The sequence below is a fragment of the Aythya fuligula genome, chromosome 10, assembly GCF_009819795.1.
Source record: "Aythya fuligula isolate bAytFul2 chromosome 10, bAytFul2.pri, whole genome shotgun sequence".
NCBI classification, from domain to species: domain Eukaryota; kingdom Metazoa; phylum Chordata; class Aves; order Anseriformes; family Anatidae; genus Aythya; species Aythya fuligula.
Genome location: NC_045568.1, coordinates 10,413,676 through 10,441,461, shown reverse-complemented (window position 1 = coordinate 10,441,461; position 27,786 = coordinate 10,413,676). Strand labels below are relative to the sequence as shown.

Genomic DNA, 27,786 nt, shown 5'->3' with positions numbered 1-27,786 from the left:
GTACAAGTGGAAAAAAAGTTGTGATGTTTTATGACATGAAAAAGTCACATAAGAAGTCATCTGCAGAGTAAACTGCAATTTACTGATTTCTTGCCAGAGATTGACTATTTTTAACTATTTTCAGTTTAACATGATGCACATGCACTAATCTTGACCCCCAGCAAATATCCTTTCGTTTGCCTTGGAACACTTCTGATAAGGCAAAAAAGACTCCCATTTTCTATCCTATCTCTAATTCCAATTTTATCACCAAATGCTAGACTTCGCAAATAGCAATCATGGTGCATGTTTAAAGATGTTACGCGTGGTGTATATATGCCTTGAGTTTTCTATTCTAGAAAAGCTTTTATGCATTAACTGAAATGGATGCTTTCAGGTAGGTGGTGAAATGATGTGTAGATGACCTTAACACTGAAAAGGGTTCAAGTTGAAAACGGAGATGAAAGCTTGCTTAAAAATGTAGTGGTTTTGGTAGCTTTTCCCCCTAAAGGCATAAATATGATGAAAGGGAAGAATAACAGGAGGATGCCATTTACGTTGGCATTTCTACATATTGGATGGAGGAAACTGTTCTTCATGAGACAAGAGAAGCCTGAGTCTGTTCATCTTTCTGGATGGTAAGCAGGAGCTATGGTTGTGAATCAACATTCATGTTAAGAAAATCATCCACAGATTTAGAAAGTTACCTTTTGCTGTGCATATTGAGTTAATGTAGGAAGATATGATACCTTTCACCAAGGTGTTCATAATGTAATCTTGGTTATACTTTTCTGATGTTTAACAGTAGACCATGAAACAGAGGGCTCTTTATTGTTCTTTCAATAAGAATATGTGAGCAAAATAGTAGCATTTAACACCTCTAAACAGGCAGAATAATACAATTTAGCTTGCTTTTCTTTAGCCTGGGTCAAATATGGATACTGTTGATATTTGGAAAGAGGAGGCAATAAGCGAAATCAGCTCAACCTAAGAGTATCTCACAAAGTGTGGCTACCACAGGAGAAAACAAAGAATTTGGAGGGGTCTAAACTGTTTCTTTAAGAGTTGCAGAGATGTGTGTGTAGGGGGAGGGCTATTGCAGTGATGCTGTTTAAGTCAACTGCAGTTCACATTCCATTGTTAGGTCAGTGTTGCTTTTTTAATGTGTCTGCATCCTGTTTGTGGGTTTTCTAGTCCTTTATTAAATTTAAATGGTCCAATTCTTCTCTCCCTTCTCCCCCATTCTTCAGCCATGCCTCCACTCATATAGTCTGTTACAGTTATATTTTTCAAAGAGCTCCTTTTAATTTTTCTGAAGTCATTTCTCCGTGATTCCTTCACAAATGCATCAGGGAGTGGGAGGGAAGGGAAGGAAACGTGCAAGTTGGAAACTGCCTTGAATTGCCTCAGCCTGGCAGTCGGTCAGTCTTGTCTTTAAAACCAGTCTTAACCTCTGGAATTGAATAACTTGTTCAAGGAGTTAACCTTGTGATAGCTGAGGGCTGCCTTTAGAAACAAACCTCTACAAAGCAATAAAAATCAAGTAGATGTATCAGAAACCTGTATCCTGATGGCTTGGGGTAAAAGCAAAGCATGGCACCTTGCAGTGCACTGCATGGGCTGCTCTGGACCTGCTGGTGCCCACGGCCACTAGCACCGTGTCTGCTCATGTAGGGAAGCGTTGGGCTCTTCAAACATTGTTTCTTGTCACTTGGAAATGGCTCGCATTCACCTATAGATCACAGCTTGGGAATGTTGTGTTACATCGTCCGTGGGCTGAAACTTGGCAGACCTCGCAGCTGGGAATGGCAGAACGTTGATCTGTTTCTTATTCTGGCACCACTTGTGCGTAGCAATAATTAAGATACTTCTATTTGCTTTTCTGTAAAATGGGGATAATTATTATCTATTCTATTAGAAAAAAATATGAAATCTGATTAAGATTTATTCCAGAATTGAAGCATTAATATTTCTTGAAAAGGCTTAATTATCTTACTTTAGAGCACAGAAAGCACATCTAGAGTACAGTGTTTGCAATTGGAAGTTCCTCAGTCGCTGAAAGATGTCAGCAGTTTGGAAGAAATTCAGGGAAGAACAGCAAGAATGCTGAAGAGGCTGAAGGAATTGATTTATGAGGGAAAGAAGATGAAAAGAAATGCATGAAACTTGGCTAAATGATGTCTAAGTGGGAGATATGATTATCTGCAAGTATTTGAAGAACTTAATGAAGAAGAATCCCTTAGGGTGGTCCAAGGAGGCAGAAGTAAAGCAAATAACATGAAATAAAGCAAAGCGAGGAGTAACTTGACTATTGAGAGAGATTAGTTGGCAGCTATTTCTTATACTGCCAAATCATCTTTGTAGGAGAAGGTGATGTAGTTACATTTGGAGAATACACGTGTGTAGATAAACCTAGCTGTTTGCTAGTGCCTGTTCCAGGTTAAAACAGACAAACAACAAGATGGTGGGAAGTAGCAGGACAATGAATTTTTCATCTAGTTTCTGTTTTTATCGTTGAGCACACTACTGTTGCCTGAATGACAAGATACAACCTACTTTCTGGACTGCAGTGGCATCTAGTTGGTTGGCTTGTGGGTGTTTTGGCTCTTGTGGTTTATTTCTTGTTTGTTTTCTTATGATCTTGTTATTTTATCATCCCCCACATTTGATGGCAGACCCCCCTGTTCTGGAGGGGTTGGTTGTAGAGCTATTTGTGTTTTAACTGTAAAAAGTTTCTAGGTGTGTTAATCAGTAAGGTGACGATCACACAACCAGTCTTGAAAGTAATCAAGTACCTAAAGAAGAGGAGACTTCTTTAGAGGGAAAGGATTTTTAATCTTGTGAGAGAGTTTTGTCTAGTTTAACAAGCTGCTTAAAAAGAAGCTGCTTAAAAAGAGGAATTTAAAAGCAAGTTTAAAGTACTGTGCTTTGTAAGTGAAGGTAGAAAGTGTGTGTGTGTGTGAATGTATGAGTGAGCTATTGATGAGGTGCTTCTTGCTGAGGTGGGTGATGCGTGACAGCTGTTTTATTTGTTAGGGGGAACACTTATATAGTCAGGGTAAATGAGTGAAAAGTGTTGTTCACTTTTGACATCAAGAACAAGTTTGGGGAGGCAGGAACTATGTGTTTAAATGCCTTATTCTAAGGAATACAAAAAGCTAACAATGACAGTCTTTGGAAAATGCGTATTTCAACGTACATTGCACCTAGGAATGTCATGCCAGTTGGTAAGAAATTCAGAGGAAAGTTCAGTGAATCGTTTGAATAACTTATTGCTAATTGTGGATTTTGTTTAACTGTCTCTCACCCAGGAACTGACCCTGTAAAGCTCTACTTGGTTTGCAAAATCATAATGCGGTTTGATAAGTCTCATGACACCTTTTAAGAGATTGTCTCTAGATATGCCCATTTTGTTGGTTCTGACATGTTGTGTTTGTCTTGCTTAATTATTGTGAAATACAGTGACTTCTTGAATCTAATTGGAACATACGTGATAACTGTGGCATAGTTCACTTTCCTTTCTGTCTCTCTTTACTGTCTAGTTGCTACTAAAGCGTTCATCTTCTCTGATGCACTGCAGTGTGTTTGACTACAGTTCTTCTCTCTTTGACTCAATACAGTAAAAAGGACTCTACATGAGATGAATTAAAAGCCACGTTATTTCTTAATGCAAGAGAAGCAGTGCATATCTAAGAAATTCCTAACAGCTGAACACACTTCTGAATTGAGCAAATTTCAGTATAATAAAATGCGTACTCTTCATAAGAAGAGATACAAGTGAGAAAATGAGAATACAAGCTTTTTTATTTTGGTGTTCTTTGTACCTGTAACTGATAATGGTAGTTTTAAACCTCTTATAACAGGTAAAGACAAACTTATTTGTGATCATGCCTTTTGTTACCAGTAACTTTTTCTGCCTTTCGTTTTTAAATGTTATTGTATATGAGAGCAAGTCGGTTTTCAGTGTTTCTACTGCTTGCCTTGATAGAAGAGTTGAATGTACCTGAAAGTCCTCTCTATAGTATGGATGTGCTCCTTGGTTCAGGAGACACAATGACTCTGGGATCCTGCAGTGTTGGTGTAAGATGACAAAAAGTGGTAAGAACTAACCAGTGCGCTTTATTCTTGAGAATCACTCATGCTCTTATATGTGAAAGTAAGGGTAGAAATGCTAAATATGTTTCCTCCTTAGCATATAGTGGAGAATGGTATGCCTTTGTAGTTTGGTGTTTTTATATTTTGCTGCATACTTTGTCTGTTGGATAAAATCCCACTCTGGCTTACTACGTAGTTAAAGCCAACTGGAAAGTCTTGATATAAGAACAGTAGGTGAACAGCAGCGCTCCTCTGCATTATTTCGATTCCTGTTAAAAAGTGTGGGTTTAGAAGTTGGACTGAAGTCAGTTATTTTTTCATATTCCACTTAAGCAAGGCAATCAGGTAGAGGCTAAATAATATTGGGGAAATTGGAATTATGCAAAGATGGAAAAAATACAATAGGAAAATGCATAGCACTTGATTTCCCATAGTTTCATCTAAATTTTGTTGTGCTTTTATTTTTTATTGTGGTGACGTGTTGCTTTCTTCAGGTAGTTCTCAGCACACCAATGCAGCTGGCACTTGTGGAGCATTAGTTCCAGTTTCTTTTAAACGGCTGTTGGGGAGGAGTATTAAATAGTCAGCTGTAAATAAATGTCATATTCCCAGCTTTGTAATTTGGAGGGCAGTCCTTACTGACATCAGGGGGAACGGGGCAGGCTAAACCTTTCAATTGTACTGAAAATAATTAAACATCCTGTCACTAAGCAGCATACTTCTTGTGGGAGATCTTGACATTTGGAATTCTTTGCTTGTGTTGCATTAAAATAGGATAATCTTCTCTTAGGCCAAATGAAATTTAGGCACATTTAATGTCCATGTTTGCCCAGCCTGGCTCCTCTTTTAATAAAAGAAAATAAAAAAATTGTTGGCTGCAAGGGTCTGGTGGGTTGCCATCCCTGTCAGTATCAGGTGAGGCTGAGCAGGATTTCAGTCAAGAGGAAAAACAAAAGCCCAAGGGCAAAGAAATCTGTGTAGCTGTGTTTTATTTAAAAGCTGGAGATTAGCTCTGCTTGTTCTTTCACAGTCTCTCTTCCCCTACCCTCTAAAACAAACAAAACCTAAAATCCTTGAGGGGTACTTCAAGCATAAATCTCCTTCTTTCTGTGGAAGTTGGCTAGTGCAGCATGGACAGAGGCTGCGAGAGGCTTGCTGCCAGGGAAGCATCACTTCCCTCTATGATCCTCTCTTGAGCGGATTAAACTGTAGCAATGTAAAAGTCTTGGTGACCACATAGGAACTGGGAGTTTGTGTTGTGTTTACATAAAAAAAAGGTTGGCTTGATGGAATGAAACCTACCTTTTAAGTGGTGACATCCTGCAAAGCCTGTATTGACCTTTGGAGCCGAATATCCAGATTTATTGACCTTTGAGTGTTTTGTGCTGAATCAAAGTCAAGATTTGCACGCATTCCTTCTGAATGAAAACAGAAGTCAAGGAAGTGTTAATTTATTAACTGGCTGCCTTCCTCATTGATGTAATATCAGGAGATCTTGGTCTTGGCTGTAATGACTGAATTTTAGGACCATGTCTCTCATCGTAGAGCTTTAAAAGGTGATGTGTTGATTGTAATATCGGGTTGTAGTGTAGTTGGTAATCTATACTAGTATAGATAGGGCACCCAGGGGAGATTAAGACTCATCTTTGAATATCAAATTGCTGGCAGAGTGTTTATTTATCAGGTTGCTCTTCTGGGATCATGCAGATGCTGGTGATGGAGGTATCAGGTACCTGGTGAAATAGCATGAGTGCTTCTGGGGAAGAAAAAGGTCCAACTTCTGTGTAAGCCGTTGTGCTGGGTACGGTATACGCTACACAACTGTAATATATTTTCCTATCAAATAATTCTACTGCCTGTTTCAAGCTGTGGTGTGCGAGGTAGAGGAGATTAGTTTCTGACTTGTGGATGCTCTGGTGCTTTTACTGGAAAAATTCAGTCCAGCTCTGTGCTCAAGGTTGCCCTCTGCAGATGGAGGCTGTAGAAATTTAGCTGCCAAAAATCTTTTCTAAGGGCATGCTCACTGATGTTTTCCTCTATTTTTTTCCTCCTTAAGAATAGCATAGACAGATATAATATCCTAAAATGAAATTTCAGGTCCCTGTTGCAAAGTAGAAAGATGCTACAGTTAGAATTTGTTTATCTTAATTTGAGGATAAAATGTAGATCAGATAATGCAGTCAGAGCTTGGGAGACAATTGTGGGTTTTAACAAGTATTTTGAAACTGAGCAGTTGTTATTTCAGTTGGCAATGACATTGGTAGTCAGCTATCCAAAGTACTCATAATGGTAAGCCCGCAAAGAATGACTTAAAAAAAGAAGGAAAGAAAGAAAAAATTAGGTAAAGATTGACCCAAGTTTATCTAAGAAAAGAAACATATATATGTATAAGATTCTCCTAAGCCACAATAGCTAGATACATAACTTAAACTGAGATTTGCACTCAGTTGCATGTTTTTTAGGTTCTGGGATTTCAAAAGAAGTACACTTATCTGGAGATTTGTGGTAAAACTGAGAGCTGGTAATGCTGCTGCTTATAATAACCCTACTTCTGTGGAAGGTCTCCTGTGGTCACAAGTCTACCCGCTTAATCCAGGCTTTGTTATTTTGGGGGAAAGTAGCTATTGTGAAAAGTTGCACTCCCTAAGAGAAAAGAAGTGCCTTGCATATTTAGGCCTGCTGCTTTGCTGATCTTTGAGTAATTACAACTACTACTACAAGCTACTTGGACCCTGTTGCGTAGTGTAGATCGTTGGCAGGCTGCTGAGCTCGTGTTTGCCACCATATCACCACTAACCTAACCGGTGACCTTTCCCAAATTATCTAATATCGTTCTGCTTCATATTGCTGCTGTATAAACTACTACTATCAAACTATCGTACTCTCATGAGCCTTGCCTAGAGTGCTGAGGAAATTCTCTATTAAATGGAGGGGGGTTGGCTTTTTTTTTTTTTTTTTTTTTTTTTGCTATGGGTTACCTTTTTCAAGGAAAAAAGGGGGGGGGAGAGAGAACATGTTTCAGGGTGGCAAAATTAAATATTCAAAATCAGAAAATGAACAGGTTTATTTCCCCTGTAAAAGTAATCCTGGCCTATTTGGCTTGTGTAATAGTTGCAAAGTTCCATAAATGGACAACTACAAAATAAAACTATATTCAAGTTTGAAAACTTTTGCTGCATTGCTGTTTAAGTTATGGTATGCCTTAAGTGGAGAAGCCTTGCTAAAGTAACTACAGACCAAATATCCTGTTTGTATAGATCAAATTCTGCACTTAATTTTGACCTGGCTGGGTTTATGCTGCCGAAATTGCAAACAGTTTGTATTAGAACATGGCGTGGAAGGTGATCACTCTTATTTCATGAAATACTACAGACGGTTGGTTGTGTACTAGGCACATAAGCAAGATGCATGTGCTACCTTCTGTTTGTGTTTTTGTTGTCATTTCTAGGTGTTTCATTTTGCAAATTCAATACTCTTTTACTACAATCTCAAGTGCAAAAATATTTTTTTCCTTAGGAATATAGCTAACTTTTTATTATGTGTCTGTACAACTTAGCTAGGCAACCTTGGAGCACCAAAAAATTAAAAATAAAAAGCAATCCTGTAATGTCTTATCTCCTACAGCAAATGAGAGGATCCATTTTATTGTTTAATTCTCATCTAGTTCAACATAAGGACCCTAATACTTCCCACTACAGGTTTGGGATGCTTCAGTGTGTACCTTGGAAAAAGTGCTGAAGGAACCGGGCACAGTTTCTTCAGAAGTGTAGCTAAACATGCGTATCTGTGAAAAGTGAAATCAGCATTTCTATTAATTTTGATGGAAGTGCACTGCCACTCGGTGTAGTGTTGTCCTTTTGTGAGAGAAAACCTCTTTTCTTGCTCAGTGGATGTCAGTACAGCTAAATGTGAGGGATTCAGAGAATCCCTCTGGATTCAGTTACAAGACTAGTGTCCAGACAGAGGACTGCCAAAAAAACAAGACTTTAAGTGGTTGTTAAACATATCAGATAACATGCGTAGGATTTGAATATTTTGCAATTGCTGTCTCTACTTCTTTAGATGTCTAACATGAAGTTTTATTTTGAAGGGTTGTGTGTCCTAGTTGAGAGATGACTGTGCAGCACTCCATGCCTAGGCAGAGCATGGGATTTTGTGGCAAGCTGTTCATAAGGAACTCATTCTGTGCTACCTCAATTGGCTGAGTTTCCCTGAGACCTTCCTGCGTGCTTACTCAAAGTAAGGAAGTGGAATCCATGAGATCTAGATTGCGATCCCAAGTCTGTAGTTTGTTTATATATGACCAAAGAGGGAATTATTTCCCTCATCTGCTTTCTTGTGTGCAAGATGGGATGCTACCATCTCTGGGCGTTACAGTCCTCGCTCGTGGCTTTGCAGTATTTGGGTGGAAAATACTTATATTCCCAATGTTTACATAATTTAACTTTGATCCTGTTAAATATCTCCACAAGGATAGATCACGCATTTAGATTGCTGTCTTAAAATGAAATTTCTCTCCTGTTCTGTAAAGTGTTTGTGCTTATTTACTTGATTTTGATCGTTCATCCCTTGGGCCTTTCACCTTCCCTTTCCACCAGTGTTTGTTCTGATATCTTTTTGAAGTCTGAGTAAAAACATGCATCATGAGGGCTTCCTGGAGGCGCAGAGCTTTGTGGTTTGCAGATTGCAGGCTATTTGAAGTATCGACTTGGAACAGTGGCCAGTGCTTAGTGGATTTGAGAACTGGCATGTGACAAGGATGCTAACCTTGAGAGGCTGATCTGTGTTTTGAGTTTGGGGACAAGAAATAGCTTTTCTTAATAGCGTGCATTGATTTCAAGGAAGTCTGTGTAAAGCAGTCTTTGGTTTGTGTTTTCACAAAGGGTTTTCAGTGTTTAATAAAGAGTAGGAAATAACTGGAGCTTCAATAGACCTGCTTTGATAGGGGGTCTGCTGTAACATGATTTTGTGTAATATTGTGCATAAGCGACAAAAGCATTTCCTGCTTCCAGCTACAGTATTATTCTGTTTTTTAAAAAGCCGAAGAAAGTCCTTAATAGCTGGAGTAAAAGGTATATGTAAAGTAGAAAAAAACGTCATCCTGCCTAGAAAAGATTTTCTCTTAATATCTGAGGTTGTAACTTCAATAACAAAAATTCCATGTTGCATATATTTGAGCTGGGGGTTTTATCACTTTTTTTTTTTAAACCTCTGAGCCCTCAAATCACCCCACCTCTTTCCCGCTTGTCTTCCCACCTCTTCCAGGTTAGAAAATTAAGATAGTTTGCTAATTCAAAGAACCTTTTCTTCCCTGTTATAGCTGATAAGCTTCCCAGTTTCATTTTTCTGATGTTACCCTAATCTCTGTACTTGCTCTCTCTTCCACTCAGTTCCTTCGTTTGGCCACTTACCTCTTCTTACTCCCGCGGTCCCTTCCTGTGCCAACCATCCTTGTCCACACAACGCAGAGCAGCCTCAGCTGCTCTTTGTTTTTATGAAGTAAATATATTAACAACTACAGAACCCTGAACCAAGAAAATGGACCTGTGCCATCCCCTCAATTACTTTGCAGTTTCATCCAAAATTGTCTGTCTTTGTATATAAATGAAGAACGTTGTTTGTATGGTGCAGTCTTCTGCTTGCACCTAAGGATTTCTAATTTAATACTTGGCTTTGCTGCCAGCTATATATTTACTTCTGAATGCATTTGTTTACTTTCTCAGTTTTCAGTCTGAAATAAGAATAACATTCCTTTTTTCTCTTTTGACCAGTTAATGTATGGATGTGTTAGGCTAGGGACTGTTTGTCTGTATAATCCTAAAGTATCAGCTCATCAGGATTGGTATTACAATATGAATGCAATGTGAAGAATAAGCATTTGTTTTTCTGATTGCTATGAATTATCTTTTCAAGCAAGCATAATGGTAACGTGGACTACACCAAGTGGTGTGTGCCATGTAGCACAACTAGCACGAGAGAAAGAAGACGTTTTCAAGGACTGAAAATGTGCTAAAGAATGAAAGTTCCTGCTGACAGAAGCAGGCTCTATATCACGAACTGGGGATTTTCTTTTCATGGCTCATTACAATTGACTGTTCTCACAAGTACCTCCTGAGAAGATGTACGGAGATTATAGTCCCTGTGGACTTTGTGTGGAAACTGATGCCTCGTTCCCCGGTCCCTGACTTTTTTCCATGGTTTTTCTTGATGTTTTCCTTGTTATGCTCTAAGTAAATATTTTGAGGACATAATGTAATTGGTTTTAGTTGTGTGGTGTTTTTTTTTTTTTTTTTCTTTTTCTGTCTTGGAAGTTGTGCACATTCAGAGCAGGACTGAAATTCTGCTTGATGGAAAGAAAGGTATTAACAACTGTTATTCCGTGGCTGTTCAGAGAGACAGAAGTTTATAAATCAAGCAAAAATAAATAAATAAATAAATAGGCCCACCAGAAAGGCAAATTCATTTATTTCCTGATTTGTTAACGAACTCACATTAATTAAATAAGGTGTTTCTAAGGGGTATGCATAAGGGAAAGCTGCCTTTATGGCAAAGACCAATTTTAAATAGGCACAGCTCTTCTCAGCTCTGCTTTCTGTCCTTCAGCACACGTATTCCACGCTCTGGATCTTGGCTGTGTGCACTTGTGAGACTGAAAACAGTGTTATGAGACCTGTTTTTGAACAAGGCATTGAGTGACCACAGTGTGCTAGTGCAGCCTTACCGTAAAAGGGTAGTTTTAGGAGTGTTTTAGCTGCATTTTAGCTGCATCTTTGGATTTTTGCCTGGGTAAAGCTGTACAGATGGTGCATTTGCTGGTGCAGAAGATGCAGCATGGCCTTGGCAAAACTAAACTCCTTCAGTAAATTATTGGTGTTTTTATTTGTTACTTTAAGTGAAATTCAAGCTTGGGTTTAATGATTCCGCCTTTCTGATTCTCTTTTCCTTTAAAAATTTTTTTTGAATATTTTAGGAACCTTTTTCCATTGACTCAGCCATGATGAAGGTCAGATAGAAATAAGTTTTTGGAGAGAATACTAAGATATTTATATGTTTTAATACTTGCCAGTTCAATCCTTTGAAAAAGCAAATGAATTTCTCACACCTGTGAAAATAGAATACCTTGACTATTTCTATTCACTTGATCATCATGAATTTCACTAGTACTTGCTCTTAAATATATGATTAGGTTTCAGAGTAAACATGCAGGAACAAAAGCAAGAGTGATTCTCATTTAGAACTTGTTTCTTAAAAGTTCAGGGGGAAAAATCCATTTTATTTGACATTTGGAAAAAATTTTCAGGTAGATTAACAACAGATTTTAAGTGTCTTTAATAAAGCTCAAAAATCTTAAATAATATTGGTATTCATAAGGAGTTTATGCTATTGACTTTTCTGTTTTGCAAATGAATTTGGTTGAATAACTTTCTCTAATTTTTATGAGGAAAGGAAGAATGTGTAACATACGCAAATGATGACTTCTAGGATGTGGTTAAAGAGACAATTTGTAAGCTTGTGGGGGGGGAAGGGTCTGCATTCAGAATCTGAAATTTTCTGTTTTTGCTTGCTGATGGTTGGGAATCTCCTGTTCGAGACATCTTTGACTCTCTGTACCTTAAGCTTTTATGCATATATTATGTAGATGTGATTTTGACTTCAGGACACATATACATATGAATTATACATAGAGTAAGTGGAAGCATGTTATGTATTCCCTACTGCTTTCACTGAACCAGGTAGTTAAAAGTGTTTTGAGATGGAAAAGGAGAAGATCAGCAGCTGTAAGCAAACTGAAGTCGGGTATTTCAGTCCACCCCTGTTGATTATTTCTAATTGAAATTGTCTGAGCCAGTCTTAATACAATTTAGTTATCGCCAGCCAGAAGGATTTTATTTATGGAACGGGGCCTGTTGGAACTTCCTCCGACCCCGGCGAAGCTGTGAACGGGAGAGGGCTGATCAAGCAGGCATGCCTGGCTAGCGTATGCATTTCTTTAATAAGGCAGGGATTGATGTCTTTTGCAGTTCAGGGGTTAGGTAAACAGCAGTCCCTCAGTTCAAGGCTCTCCATGTTCAGTTGTTTGTTTATACGGATCTCAGAAGGTTAGGTTAGCCTTCTTGATATCTCAGGGGAGCTTTCTTGACCATGGTATAACCTCATCTGCTCCAGAGTTGTACAGGAGGTGTTGCATCCCTTTTTAGGCAAGGTATGGGCTGAATGGAGCATCTGTATCTGGTACCTGGTCTCTGGGAAAGGTGGATGTAATCAGACGGGATGGAACACTGTGAGTCTGTCTTCAGTGATTCATAAATACTTTGCACATGTAGTATATGCAACTAATTAATGTGCTTACATACTCAGGCTTGACTTTTGCACACAGAGATGAGTAGGACGTGTAACTCAGGTTCTTACCGAATTGCAGTTTTGAAAATCATGACTAATTTCACCAGAACTTTGAGGTGAATTCTAACTAATTTGTGCTGCTTTTGACTTGGCAATGGTGGTCCATTAAATCAAATAGGATAAATCCTAAATAAATAAGTAACCATGTTATTTTTTTTATTTAGAAGTTAGTGATGGTTACATGTTGAACAATGCTGTGAGTTAATGTTTGTCTGATGGAGTCCATTTCAGTGGCTATTGCATCTCAGCCTTCCTCTTCCACAGACACTGGTGATGGTTGCAGGAGAAGTGAGAAGGGAACAGTGCAGATTGATCCTCATTCTGATGTGTAGAGCTGTTCTGGAATTTGAGAATGACTTTGCTCAGGGTCAGAGGTATTCTTTGTCATATAAGTGACTGGCTGCTTTTAAAATGTGACATGTAATGAAGTTGTCTTAAATCCCCGAATTTGTTGTCTTTGCTGATTTGGTGTCTGGCAGTTTGTACTTCATTTTTTCTGCAGCACTTCCAGTCTAGCCATGAAGGACCCAAATGGGCACCAATAAACTAGCCTCAGTGCTTTTAAATGATTCTTGCATGCGGATTGGGGAAACTGAGGCACAAATGTGTGCAGTGAGTTGCCACTGAATATTTCTGAGATTTGTACTGGCCATTCCCATCTTGTAATCCCCAGAGTCGTGCTGGTGGACCTGCAGTGTCACTTTTCTTAGGAGAGGTTTGTACCAGTCCTAGAGCTTCTCCGGAAACTTGAACTTTGTCCAGTGATCTCAAATAGGAAGGCACTACTAAAGTATCCTGTCATGTAAAAATCCGTATGGGTGGCATTCTGGCTTAAAGGTGATGTGTTTAGGGTAGGAGGGGGAGGCCATTTCCACACTGGCTGAGATTTTCAAAGCGCCAAAATATGAACGTCTTGTCACTTTTAAATAATGTGTGGGGTCTGACTTAAACATTGGGTTTCGTATTTAATCAGTATTAATATGATAACAGGAATGTGACAACTGAAGCGAACACAAAGAGATTATCTTCTTAGCCAAATGCATCCATTAGCTAGGAAATATAGGTTTCTATTAAATGAAGCAGACAGATGGGCGATTGGAGGTGACTGAGAACAGGAGGGGGTGGGGGCTAAGAGGTGAAAGTTGAGGTTTAGAAAATCTCTATAAAAATAAAAACAAACCATCCGTCTTGAGGGTTGGCGTTTTACCCTCCCGTTGCACTTTAGGGATGGTGCTCCGATTCCTATCGAGAACATTATGCTGAAACTTAATCTAACAGAGCACTTACTCCTGCCAAACTCTGGCTCAGCGGCTGCTCCGCTCCCCCAGAAAGCAGTGGCCAACGAGGCTTCAAGTGCAGGTCGGTGCTGTGCCACCGTGAGGAACGCTGCTGCCTGGAGATCCCAGGGGAAGGCAGATTGCATCTTCTCGGTCTGGTCTTTTTTTTTTTTTTTTTTCCTTTTTGGTAGAGAAGTAATTTGGGAAAACAAAATTGTGTTACAGTATTTCAAAGCAGTTGTAAAGTAAATTGTGTCTGTGTGCATATATGGATGTGTATGTTATGTGTATGAATCCCCATCTAATAACTGTTGCAACAATGTTTATAACCGATGTTTGAAACCCAGATGATAATACTATAAATAATTTTAGATAATGCAGATAACAAGAAGCATAATTAAAAGAATTTTACAAGATGGACAATTCGCTAAGATGGATGGAGTTACACAATACATAAAAATCTAACGTAATGCAAACATGACACTGGTGACAGGAAACATCTGGCTTGCCAACCATCCCCTGGACTGTCCACAGCCACATGTCTCCAGCGCCAGCCCGGGGTTGCGTGTGCTCTGTTGCCTACATGAACGTCAGACCTCCGCCTTCAGGGTGGCTGGCTCTGCTCTGCCACAAGGTTGGCGTGGTTTTGTTTGTTTGGTTTATTTTTGTTTGCTTTTTTTTTTTTATTGGTTTTGTTTTTGTTTCGAGTCTGCATACATTTTACTTGAGAAAGAAATGAAAGGATACGTTTGGGATGCCTGTGCCTAAGAAGAGTAGAATAACTGGAGAAATTGAAGTTCATCTTTCTGGAAGTTGTTACTAATAAAAGAACCTGGTTATCGTGGAAGCAATTTTGAATGTGTGTGGTGAGGGTCTGGCTGGCTGGAAACGGCCTTTTGTTGGTCACTGGCTCTTATCTTGCATCCTATTTTGATTTAGCTGCCTATGAGCAGTCTCCCTTGGATTTTTGAGGAAGATGCCAAGCTGCTTCTGGCCTAGCTTTGTGTGTGATTTCAGATTTGGTGATGGTGAGGAGATTGGAAAGGAAAAAACGTGTGGCAGGAGGGAGAAACAGCATCCTTCTTCTGTCTGAAATTGCCAGGCTTCACACAGAGTTTAACAAATGAATTATGTTCTTAAACAAATTCAGTGTCTTTATCTGCATTACCTCAGCTTATTTTTTTTTTCCTTCTTCAGTGTACAGTCTAAGCATTAACAAAAAATGGGATGTGTGGAAGTCCAAAGTTCCTTGTTCTAGGCACCCTTTCCTTGTTCTTTCACCCTTGTCCTGCGGACCATCTCCCTAAGGCCACCTGAGGGGTGCAAACCCTTTGCTCTTACCACCTCTGGACACCAGGTGTGCTTAGAAATGCTGATTTTACAAGCAGATTTCCTTCCTATTTCCCCATGGTATCCCATATTTATGTATACCGACTTCCCCCGCCACTTCCCCAGCAGGTGATAGTTAGAGGGGAGGAGAAGAAGGTCTTGGAGAGGACCAGGAGATGGCTCCCAGAGAATCCCACTCCCTGCCGAGGCAGAGGCCGTAGGGCCTGGAGGCCTGCGTGCCCCGAGAGCCTCAATGAGGGGGCGTGGGAGGCCCAGGGCCATTTTTCAGGCTGCCCTGTCATCCCCGCTCGGGAACCTGACACACGGGCCTGCTCTCTTGCACGTGTTGTTTTTTAGGAGGGAGGGAGGTGACTGAGCGGCTAGCCCCTTGACAGGGCAGTTTTAAAACATTCATAAAACTTTTATTGGGCTGCCACCCTTCCAGATAAATATTTTCTGAGTTTATGGGCTTATTTTAAGGATTGAAGCTTAATAGCAGCTTTGTAGCCCTATCCGTCCCCAAAATAGCCTTTTGGCAAACCCCATCTCAGGAGGCTGCCATGCTTTTCTAGGTCTTTGGAGTTCCTTCATCGCTAAATTATTGCCCTTTTGCCTCCTTCCAGCTCTGTATAACTAAATGGGACCAACTGTTAAATGAGTCTTTTCCCTTCCCCCAGCCTTGCACAGAGCTGAAAGCTGATCTGGTGCACCGTGTTTGGTCATCGTGAAAGGAGAGAGATTGCAGTAGTTATAATTTTATTTCCTTTATTAAATCGGGTTCGTTAGACCTGTTTTATTCCTGTCTTAATGATCAATCTTTCCTTAATGTGGCATGTGATGTGTGGATGTGATTTTAAGATGGCACGGGCTGGTGGCATTTCAGGCATGTGCTGGCACTTTTCAGGCAGTTCCTCAATGTGCTTCCACAAATATAAAAGCTTTACAGTGCGTCTCTGCATTCAGTGGTGAAACCAGTGGGCTTGCAGCCAAGGTTATACAAAGGAATGCTGTATGTAGTGCTCAGAGGAAGATGGAGCTGCAATTTGAACATCCGTGCCTTTTGATTTCACTGCTTTGTGTCCAAAGAGGTTTCATGAATTTCAGTGTGGGCTTTTGTTAAATACTGACCCAAGACTCTGTGTGTGCGTTTTGGCTGCTCTTGGGAGAGCTGCGTATGATCCTCATATTTTCCAGATACCGAAAAGTGGTTTTGTTGTTTTTTTGTTTGTTTAGCACCTGACACAGTATTCCATGTTCCTGGCTCTTTTCATCCCAGTGCAGTTGCTCATTTCCCCTGTTTTCTTACCAGGCATGCTTATAATACTTAGAAGGAAAGTGTAGTGTGTTTTTTATTTGCCCAGCTGTGCATTATGACATTACTTTTGACCACTCATTTCCCAAACAGCAGACTTATGACATATGGGCTTGTACATGGCAACTTCTGTCTTACCCAGGTTTTTCAGGGGCTGAGGCTCTTTCTGAGCAGTGCACAGTGCAGGAACGACTTTCCCAGTATGTGTGAGTGCTGGCCTTGTGGATGTACTCAGGAGAAAATATGGTAGGAAATAAAGCTTTGGAGATTCTTGGGAAGAAAGACTAAACTGTATAAGTGACTAAGATGAAACAGATCTTCAGTAAAACATAAGAGAGTAGAATAAGCTAATTCCTTTAACAGGGTCATTTGGTCCTAACAGATTTTAAAAACAACCAAGCCTGTTTTTCTTTATTTTGGGTGAGGTTCACGAGTCTTTCATAGTCTGGGAACTCCCTTTTCCAGACCAGTCACAGTTTAGCAATACATATGCTGGTTTGTTTTTAGTCCTAAAAATAGAAATATCTATTTTGGTACAAAACAATGCCCTGAGACTTTTGTTTCTGTATTTCCATGACTTCTGTCATTTTTGTCAGTGTGTTTTGGGGCTTGTTCTAAAAATGGAGCTGACGTAATCATCATGGCTCTCTAGACATTTAGATCCTCACTCCTCATGGCTATCTAATTTTTTGTTTGGATGAGGAAACAAATTCTGTGGAGCAACTTCTGCAAATGTTATATTGATTTAGAAAAACAAACAACAGGGGTGGCAAAACTGATAATTCTGGACTGTTTTAATTCATTCTTACATTGACGCTTAAATAACTTACCAAGGTCTGTGATTATGCCAGCACAAGGCAAAGAAGGGGAAGCTTGGCTTTTTGCAGAAGACTGGCAAACTCTGGAGTTGCATGTAGAGTTCTTGTTTGGCGTGAGTCTGGGCAAAGCTGGGCAGGTTGAAATTTTCTATATTCATATGTGAATTTTATTACTCTACTCATTATGAAACAGTTACTATTCATTATATTAATATTTATAAGTCCGTTTTCCAGATATTTTGTAGTGCTCATCTTCTGCTAGTGCCTGAATGTTTCACAAGCAGATGAAGTTTATCCTCTTATTTTTACCCCAGTGAAGGAAGATATTACCTATGTTCTAAGGAGGCAGAGCAGAGATTAAGTAAGTTGCCAGTGGGTTTGTTGCAGTGCAGTGAAGAGCAATGTGGTGTTCTGTTTCACCACTGGTACAAGCTAATCTCCTGGAGCTTTTGCAGTCTGTCTGATTTTAGGTTAGTTATCAGGATAGCCAGTTAGATGATGGGCCAATGGCCTGTTGTCATTGACTGTTGACAAATAAAGTTTGACACAGTAGTGTGGTTTGATCCACTGCATTTAATGTTTGTTGGGGATTCATCTTTGGAAGAAAACTAGTGGTCATGTAACTTTTAAGACTTGGGAAACACTCTGGTAATGTAACTGGTAATGTACTTTCAGGAAATACCCCATAATATATTGAGATGTTCTCCAGATGACCTAATTCTCCTTAATTTCTGGCAACTCCCAATTGTAGGAGCATGGAAAGATCAAAGTTTTAGCAAACTTAGATTTTGTTTTTGCTCTCTTTCTGGTAGTTCTTAAGCATGATGTCACGGGACTTTTCCCATTTCAAAGAACTTGATACACATCGGTGTTCCTGCCACAGCAAGGTAACGCAGTTGGCAAAGTTCCATGAGCTATTCTTCATTGCCATTAGTGATGTTGAGTCTTTGGCTGTATAAAGTAGGAGTATCTTACAGGATTGTACTGAGGAAGATGTTCTGTACAATGTCCTATCATTAATATGTCTGTGAATAGCTTGTGCTTGCTTTTCAAGTATCCTGATAGGAAACTTGCATGCTGTCCTGCACTGTATGCTGCTTCCATTTCTCAGGTGCTTCCTAACAGGAGTAGAGCTTGCTCCAGCCATCGGAGGTGCTGTAAAGATCCACGGCTTCATGGCAGCAAGGTGTAATGCTGAGGGGCTGTCTGCTCTGATCCGGCTGCTTCATCATTTGCTCCTGTGCTGCAAGTGAAGGTTGTGTGGTGATAGTTGGCTTTGGTTTTGTCGTTTTTGGTTAAAAGCCTAAAAGATCAATTCTAACATTTCATGCAATGGAAGTGGCAGTGGTTGACTCCTGTCTCTCATCATTTTATATTGATACTTCTTCCAAAACTAGATGTAATAAGAACGTGGGTACATAAATTGGTTCTAGACATTACTCTTATTTTTTGAAAATATGAAGAATTGTTTTTTAACCAATGACCTTGCAAGAACCACAGTCTAGTAAAGTTGAGAGATGTTTCTGATTTGTAACTGGCTTTTGAACTCCTCTATGTTTTCTTTCATTGTGGTTTAAATTTGGCATTGATGGTAAGTTAGTGCTGAAGGTAAGTTACATGCTTGACTCTTGATGGTGTACGGGTGGATTAAGCACTGTGGTTCTGATGGGAAAACTTGAACTGCAGACATGAATTCATACTCTGAGAGCCGAGAACTTTCTGAAACAATGAACAAATACGGCTCTAGGGAAGAAAATACACTTCTCGAGTTTTTGTTGTAAAATAATTAGCCTTCTGTGGTAGGCATGGAGGCTGTAGAAAACGGACAGGAGTTGCTTAGTTGCCTGCGATTTGACTTAGTTTATGACCTTGAGTAATGTGCCTGTTCAACAGCACTTAACAAAAGCATATTTGATGAAACATTAAACTCATGAATTACATCTCCAAGAGAAGTCTTTTTTTTGTAAATTTGAAAAATTGAAAATAAATCACAATCTTCAGACCTCAGTGGAGTTGTTTAAATGTGAAATTAAAAGGAACAGGCTGTTTCATCAACAATGCTACTTTGTAAACTTAATATATAGCCTTTCTTTACATAAAAAGGGCTGTATATTTCAAGGCATTGTATAAAGGATTGTTGCTTTCTTAATCTCATAAGTGGGGAAACTGAGACAGATGGAATAATACTGTGAACTAAGTCAAACAAAACTTGCTAGGCCTGCGTTTCTTAATTCCCAACCCAAGCATCTATCCCTTAGGCTATAATATCCCAAGAGCAATGTGTCTTTCAGGTTTTGGGCATCAGTAAGGCAGTATTTGTTCTTCAGTTTTCACTGAAATAAGCAACAGTTACTAGTTGAATTGTATTCTCATTTCAGTCATTGAATGTCTAGAGTCCCTCCAGATTTATACACAAAAACAAGTAGGATCCAGTTTACTTATGAGAGAATAAATGTGCTGTCCATGCCACGCGCAGCAGCAAGCGGTGGCATCCCTTGTATAGAGCTGTCAGCCCCAGGGCTGTGTGCAGCACTGGAGAGCCGCCTTTTCCCTCATTGTCCTTTTATTGCTCAATGAACTTTATTTCATTTCTCTGCTTTGGTAAAACATTAAAATCGTTATTTTTTGTTTTAAAAAGTAATTGTTACTCTATGCTAAAACTATAATAGTTCACAAGCAGTTCTTTTGCACTAGATGTGACTACTGTATAACAAGAAAAGTAAAATTTTTGCCATCTTGGAGGGTTTTACCATTATTTTTCACTGTTGGGGGAATCAGATACGACATTAATGTAATGGATAAAACATTTTTGTTGAAAACTGGAAATTTCCCTGGAAAGCTGTACAGGTTTTTGGGTTGTAAGAAAGTTTGACATGCACAATGGCTCTGATCATTAACTTTTCACTTTTTGTCCCTGGGATTTTTGAAGAGAGACTTGCATTTTTTTGGCATTGGTCAAGTAGTCTGGTCTTCATAGACTTGCTGTCTGTAGTGTCTTTGTGCTAAGTGTTCCCCCTGGGGCACCTTCTTATATTTTAATTTGCAGTTTCAGTTGCTGATGTATGGGCTCTTCTGTTAAGTAACTTTTATTTTCTGTGTCATTATGCCTACAGACTTTATTTGATTTGTGTTGCACACCAAGTGTTTTTCCCGTGTTGTATTTGGAGCTGGTTTGTCATAGAGAGTTACTGTTGTAACTGAGTTAATTCCGACTGAAAATTACAACTTTATCAACAAACGCAAAGTGCTTGTTTGATTTGAAAATCTGTTTTCCCCTCATGAACTATTTATCCATTGTGTGTGGTGTTTTTATCTTTTAAATAAAACAAACCACTACTTCATACATGCTGCACATTACGAATTATTAGAGATTCAGTGGTATGTAGAGCACTTACTGCTATCAACACAAGTGAAGAGCTTCTGTAAACAATTGATTCAAGATTTCAGAATAACACAAGTGCTGAGAAAACTATTGCTCTCAATTATACTGTCACATTTTCATGGATTAATGAATTGCTGCTTATCTCATTGATAGTCACTGAATGCTCAAACCCCATCACAAATGAACTATATGTTCACAATCTCAGATCTCTCTTTAAAATCCCAGTGAGTTCTGTTATGCATATGATGTGCTGAGGAGTGTATTCAGTTACCGAAGCTCAGCTGTTATGCACTAACTTGCTTCTGTGGCTGAGCTCTGAAATGATAAATGGCTGAAAAATATATCCTTTGTGGCAAGATCAGGGATTTCTGCCTCCAGTTGTTGAGTGCTTTAGAGCAATTCAAGAAAATATTCAGATGTCACCTGCATAATACATTAAAACTTCTGGCATCTGACTATTCTACCAGTCTGTGACTGTCCCTTTGTCACTAATACTAACAAACTTAGTGTTTTCAGACTTTTAGAGACTCCCTGTGCTCTCTAGTCTCCCAGCCTCTCTTACTCCAACCCAGCTTCACTTGCGTCTTTAGTTTGGAGTCACTGTGACATACAACAATATGAAGATAATTCTTGGGCCATTGTATCCTCTACTCAGGTGTACCTGTAGAAGGCATGTAAGTGACATTAATTTGGCTGGGCTTGCAAATTTGGTTGTTGTATTTTCTATGAAGCATGTTGAAACTAGGTAGGTAGTATTGCATTAGCAAATTCTTCTATTAATGCGTTCTTTTGAAAATAAGCCAATCAATTCCAGAAGCCTACTGAATTTTAAAATGCAAGCTGTCCATGTTTGGCTTGGTAAGGCTGAAACCTCCTTCAGTGCATATGAATCCAATGTATGCTAGATAATGTTACGATATTTTGAAATATGTAATGTGCTTTGCGTGCAAAACCATACACATCAGCACTCGCACACTGTGTATATTGTGGCTGCACATCTTCAGCTTGTGTGGTATGATGTACACACTTGTGCACGCCCACACACTAAACCTTTGCAGGTCAAAAAGTGAGGATAAACTTTTGAACCCAGCTGCTTCCAAATTAAGTACATGTGCAGGGACCACCAGAGCTGGGGTTACCGTATTCCAGAAAAGTGCCGGACACTGACACCCACATATTGTACTGCAGGAGACTTCTTGTTCTTCCTTTAGAGCCTGAAGGATGACGCCGTGAAAACACTCTGTCCTCTTTGCCCTTTCCTTGTCACCAGAAAGGACAGGCAGCAGTTTGGTGACTTCTCCCTTCGTTATGGAAATGGGACTGATACAGTAATCAGGATGCCACATATGGAGCTTTTTAAATTACTGCTCTTCAGTCTTTTGTTAGCCTTCATTATTCCTGAAGATTTTTTTTTCAAGTCACAAAAATGACATTTTTAATATGCAGAATTAAAAAAAGGCAATATGAAGAATACGTTTTTGTCAATAAGCTTTTACCTTTTAAACCAGTTATCTAAGTTTCTGCTCTAGGTATTTTAATTGAAGATTAACTACTGTTAAAGAGTATACAAATTTAGGTAGTATATATTTGGAGTAGTAAAATAGGACTGAATAAAAGGTGGGAATAGAGTGGTCTGTCCATTATAATTTTAGATTGCAGAGCACAAACTAACTTTCATTAGAAGTCAGCACAGCCGACTGCAAGGTTCTTCTAATGTTATGGCTTTTTTTTTTTTTTTTTTTTTTTTTTTTTTGTTCCAATGAAATTAACTAAAAGTATACTTTGGAGCTGCAAGTTGAGCAGGTCTCACTTGGATATTTCTAATCTCTGGTGTCTTTTTTAGTGAAACGTTGTTAGCGGGCCTAAGATGATGCATGTATATGTGAAACATAATCCTAAAAGTATGATTGCTCTATACTTACCACTTGCTGCAGAAATGATACTAGTGTGCTTTTTACTCAGTTTGTTTTTTTTGTCCAATACAGGAAATAAAATTTAAAAACTCCTGTTTGCAAACTGAAGATTTTTATTGCACATAGAGCAGAATGTGGGTACGACACTGGTTGTACTGAATATGTTAGTTTAAGACATGAGGGCTGATTTTATTTTTTTTTCTTAGGATGGAGTTAAGATACTGCCTTGATTCTAACTACTTGCACGAGTCTCAGGCAAGGTATAGGCTTTCCTTCCAAGAGTCAGACTTGTCTTCCCCAGGTCTCCCATACAGTATTTCTTCAGAGGGAAAAAAGGACAACTATCCTGAGGGAAATCTTGCTAAGACGTATTGCTTAAACCTATTTGGAAGGGAGTGCATCTGTTTTATTTTGTAAAGATTCAGCTTTTCACTTAAGCTTTTCCTTTTATCACATAATTTTTAACTAGAGCTTGAATTTTAGCAGTTAAAGCATTAATGTAAACTTACTGGAGATCTGTAGCCATGATGAACTGCCTGTAAAACATGTTCTCATGTTGTCAATATGCAGGATGAGGAAATGCTGCTGCTGCTTCTGTTTTCATCTGTGAGGGCAGAACTAGCACAACAACGTGTGTGCAGGAGGATTGGCACATTAACCCTCACAGAGATGGGACCACTTCCTTGAGCATTACCTGAGGTAGCTCTACCCCTCAGGTGCTGCTGTCTGCAGGGAAAGTAGGTCTTTAAAAGGAGAATGTGACTTAATATTGTAGTGCACTGTAGAGTTCCTTGTCCTCCAATATCCATTGATAAGGAAGGAACCTGTGTAAGGTACGACCTCAGGCTTGGTGTAACATTGTATAGTAGTTCCTATGCTGCTAGTGTTTTGTGAATCAAAACGATTATCAGATCAGGCTGTGTCCTTTATCCATGCGACTTTCCCAGTCTTTCCCTTTTCTTTTTCTTTTTGTTTGTTCTTGTTGTTTTCCTCCTGCTCATGAGGAGGGAGAGTCTGAACCACAGATTTGCCATGATTGTGCTGCAAAATCAGTAACAGCTGTTGGAATTGTAAATGGCTTCTTGGTTGCAGTCACAGAACCTGCAGTTGATCAGCTCTGCCCTGAACAATAAGTGGAGACATCAGGACCACTGAGGCTAACTAGAGAGTAAGGGAGGATGGAATTAAAACCCCGAGGCAGGGGTCTAAATAGAGAACACAGTCACAGATGGGTATTTGAGGGGACACTGTTTCCTTTTGTTGGATGTCTTTGTAGACGTTGCAAAGTGCAGAGTTGACTGGAGCGGTATCATAATGTGAGCAAGGGGAGCTAGTAGGAAAATGGAGAATAAATTTCAGATAAAATGTAATTTGAATGTGAATGTCTTATTTCCTCTCTGTTCCCCTTCAAGAAGTCCAATATTCTAGCAACTCTTTGTCAGGGCAAGCAGGCAAAAGATATTCCATACTTTGGTAGGGTCATTTGCAGGTTACTTAGGTTGATAAGCTAAACTATATTCCTGTGTTGTCTTTGAGTAGGTTAGGATATCACAAACGTTAATATGTTAGCACAAGGAAAATGTTTAACAGCTATTTGTCAAGAAAAATAAATCTTGAGATGTGGGAAATCCTGCTCCTGAAATGGACTGTACTGGAACCCAAACGTAATGAAATCAGCAGTCATCACACAAGATTCTGTCTTTGTGGTTTTGGTAATGGGGCTAATTTATTTTTAACTTGTTTGTATGTTTTGGCTGGTTATATTATGTCTTTTATAATCTAATTTTCCTCTCCTTCAGTGCTGCCTTTTACTGCACTCCCTGGAAACACTATTTTTGGGGGGGAGGAGTGGGTGTGGGTTTTGCAATGCAAGTCAAGACAAGTTGGGGTTTTTGGAAATGTACAGTAACTCTTCAGATAGGAGGTCAGTATTCCATAGAGCTGAGCTGACTGTCATTAACATCCTTGAAATGCTGTAGTTGTGAACCTTTTTCCCTCTCAGTACTGGATTTGGATGCAGGCACTGGAGCAGATTGGCACTGGTAGTAGAAGCCTTCAAAGTTAGGCTTCTGGAACTTGTTCTCTTCCAGTCAGTCACCTGGCATTAGTATGCTTGTTACTGATTTCTGCTTCTGAGCCTTGCGAATTGCCTACATCTTATTCCCAAACATCTGTGGCTGGAAATCTCAGAAAGAAGAGGGGAGTCTTTGAGGGGATGGCTCAGGAAAGCTAATCTGCTTCAAGCTTAAAAGCAACTTCCCGTGGACTTGGACAGAAGGTGTACCTGCATTTTCCGATATTTTACTTGACTAGCTTTTAGAACAGCCTGTGCCCCAGGAAGAGTGTGATGAGGAAGGAAACCCAGCCCTTGGGTGCTTGCCTAGAAAAATGGAAGTATCGCTGTGGCATGGATAGGTGTATGGAGTTCTTAGTACGTGCTCAATCTGTCATTGTCTTGGTACTGCAACTTGGGCAATCTTGATTAAAGTCTTAGTATGTCTGCCCCTTTGTAAACATCTCACCATGTGGCTGTGTTAGTCTTTGCTGTTTATTTGGAGCCCAACTATTTGTAAAATAGCTATTAGAAAACATCAGCTGTGGATTCAAAGGCTTATTTCCAGGCTTTGTGATTTGTAAAGAAAAAACATTAAAATGCTGAACTGAAAATCTTGATTTTGAAGAGGTAAATATGAATAACAATTATGCCTTTAAAACGAATATCCATTTTAAATGTATGAATTTGGAGGGCAGAGAGACTTCTAACATTTTTAATATTTTCTGTTAGCTGCTTCAGCATCATTAGAGTTCCTGTTCTGCAAATCTTTTCCACCTGTCCTAATTTCCAGCATCTTTGGCAGATTCATATATGTAAAAGCACTTTAAAATAGTAGCAGTTAAATAACACAAAGAGAATCAGTTAAGGCTCCGGTGCTCAACCAGCATGTGCTGAATGGGGAGAGGCATAGTGTCTTAATTAGAACAAATGCAGCAGACGTAGTTATTGCGAAGTGTTTTTCACTGCTAGAGGATTTGTGGGTAAGTAAGAAATGTATAGACTTGAGTTTTCTGTTAAATAAAAAACAGATACATGTCTTCATCCTTTGCTGGCTTGTTGACTCAATTTACTTGGGTGGAATCTTTCAACATTTAAAACAAATTAAAATTCATGAATCATTTCTGCTTAAAGGCACAAACTTTCATAGATACAACAGTTAAGGCTTCTAACTAGTTGCATACTGTTTTGCACATTCAAATTACGTGCTTGCTTACAAAAATTTCAGAGGAAAGTTTTTAAGTGGAATACAGTAGGCATTACTGGATAAAAGGTTAATATTGTGCTGCGATTCTTTCCCATTTTAGCATTGCTTTGTCTCTCAGCACCATTTGCTGCAAAAGCAGTGATTTGCTCTAGGACAGATGTGAAGACGACGCAGTACCATGGCAGAGGGTGACGACGCACAGCTTTGTGGTTTATGAAGCTGTTCTGCGCTGCCTTGGATGGTCTGCAGTTTCTCAGTACTCGTTGGGAAAGCTCCCTCAGTTTTGTTGTAGTGATCCATATATGCTCTTAAGCTGTGTTACTTAGGTTGTGATGCTTCTGTGCTTGTATGGTGTGACCCTGTTCAGGAGGGGGAGGTGTCATTTCACCCGGGGTGCACTCAGATTAAGATCAGCATTGTTTTACTTTATAGTAAAGGCAGCACAGTGTGTTTTTTTAATTGTTTTAATTATTGTGGCCAGTTGGTTGCTGGTACAGCTAAGTGAGCTGTTTTCACGAGCGTTTTGTAAATGTGGCAGGCATTCTCATGAGGCTTTAATTTGAACTTGCTGGAAGTTTGCTTAAAAAGGAAGAGAGGTGAGCAGTCCATGGAAGTTAACAGAAAATAACAATAATTCCAGATGAAAATATATATTCTTTTTCAAATCTGCTATTTCAAGAATAGTTCAGGTGATTTGATAAAGTTCAGGACTGGCTTAGGATGCTTGTGTCTCCACTGCCACGATACGTGCACATGTACGTAAAGAACTAAAGTTGCATTAGGTCATCAAATTAAAAAGTAGGGAAATTGGGATGCAAAGCAAGAATATGCTTGTCTGGATGTTCCCTGCGGAGGGTGATTAATGCTGTAGTGGACTTTCACTGAAAGCTGTGTTTATTTCCTGCAGACGGTCTTTTTAAGAATATTGCAGTATTTGAGAGTGGATTTCATTCCATGGTCCAAATATTTTGTGCTTTAAGCTTAAGCAGGCCGAGCATCCTGTAACAATAACTGGAAAACATAGTGCCTGCAAAAACAAACCCATCCAGTCACGTCCCCTGGGTGGCCTCTCCTGTACTTTTTATTACACACCCCTTGCCTTTCTCATGCATCCTGCCTCCCGTTTGACTGAGATCCCACCTGGGTATGGCGTTTCAGTCTGGGAACCTCACCCAGGGACCGCACACCCCACGAAGCTGCTACAGCTGGGGGTGTTGGAGCGCTCCGTTGCTGCGCTCACCGGTTTCGGTGCGTGCTGTTGGTCTTGGCAGGCTGTGAGAGACGGTTGGAGGGAAATACACTGTGGAGCTGTGAACCTGGAGAGCCATTTTAGGGAAGAAGTCTGTGAATAATAGAAAAACTGGCAAACATTTGAATTAGCCTCGGTAAAATAAAATTACACAAATTTCCAGAGTCCATTTTTTGTAGAAAGTCATAGAGACGGAATTTATAGGTTATTAAAAGACTGAAAACTTCATAGTAACCCAAGATTCTCATACTGCTTCTTCTACTCCACCTCCCACAACATTATATTTCCCTTGTAGTAATTAGTTTGAACTTTCATCTGTTTCTGTGGATCAAGTAATTTTCGTACAACTTCAGGATTTTTCTCTATACTTTAAATCTTTCTTCTAAATGATGTTTTTTCATAACAAAAAAAAAGCCATGAATACATTATAATTTCAATTTTCATGGTGTGTGAAAGATTTCTGCACTAGGTCTTTATTGTTTTTGAAGAATTCATCACCCTAGTTAAGAAGCTTAATATAAATTAAAGAAGGTATTAAGGAACATTAAGACATCAAAATGTGGAGCGTTCTTTTCCTTTCGATTGCTCCAAATGCAAACAAGTTGAATAAAATGCAATCAAAGGGCCTGTTTGGAGAACATTGAGTGGCTTTACAGCTGTGCTGTAGAGAACCTCTGGTAAGAGCATAATTCAAATAAAAAGGCCTTTCTTTCCTCCTCCTAATTCTCTTTGTTGTGGTGACAACAGAGTACAAGCCCGATAAAAATTTAAT

At 39.3% G+C, this 27,786-nt stretch overlaps 1 protein-coding gene across 4 annotated transcripts in view; it reads left to right on the top strand.

The window, feature by feature from the left end:
• The window catches only part of EEFSEC (eukaryotic elongation factor, selenocysteine-tRNA specific), a 121,483-nt gene that overhangs the window by 81,832 nt on the left and 11,865 nt on the right, over positions 1–27,786 (top strand). The window lies entirely within an intron of this gene.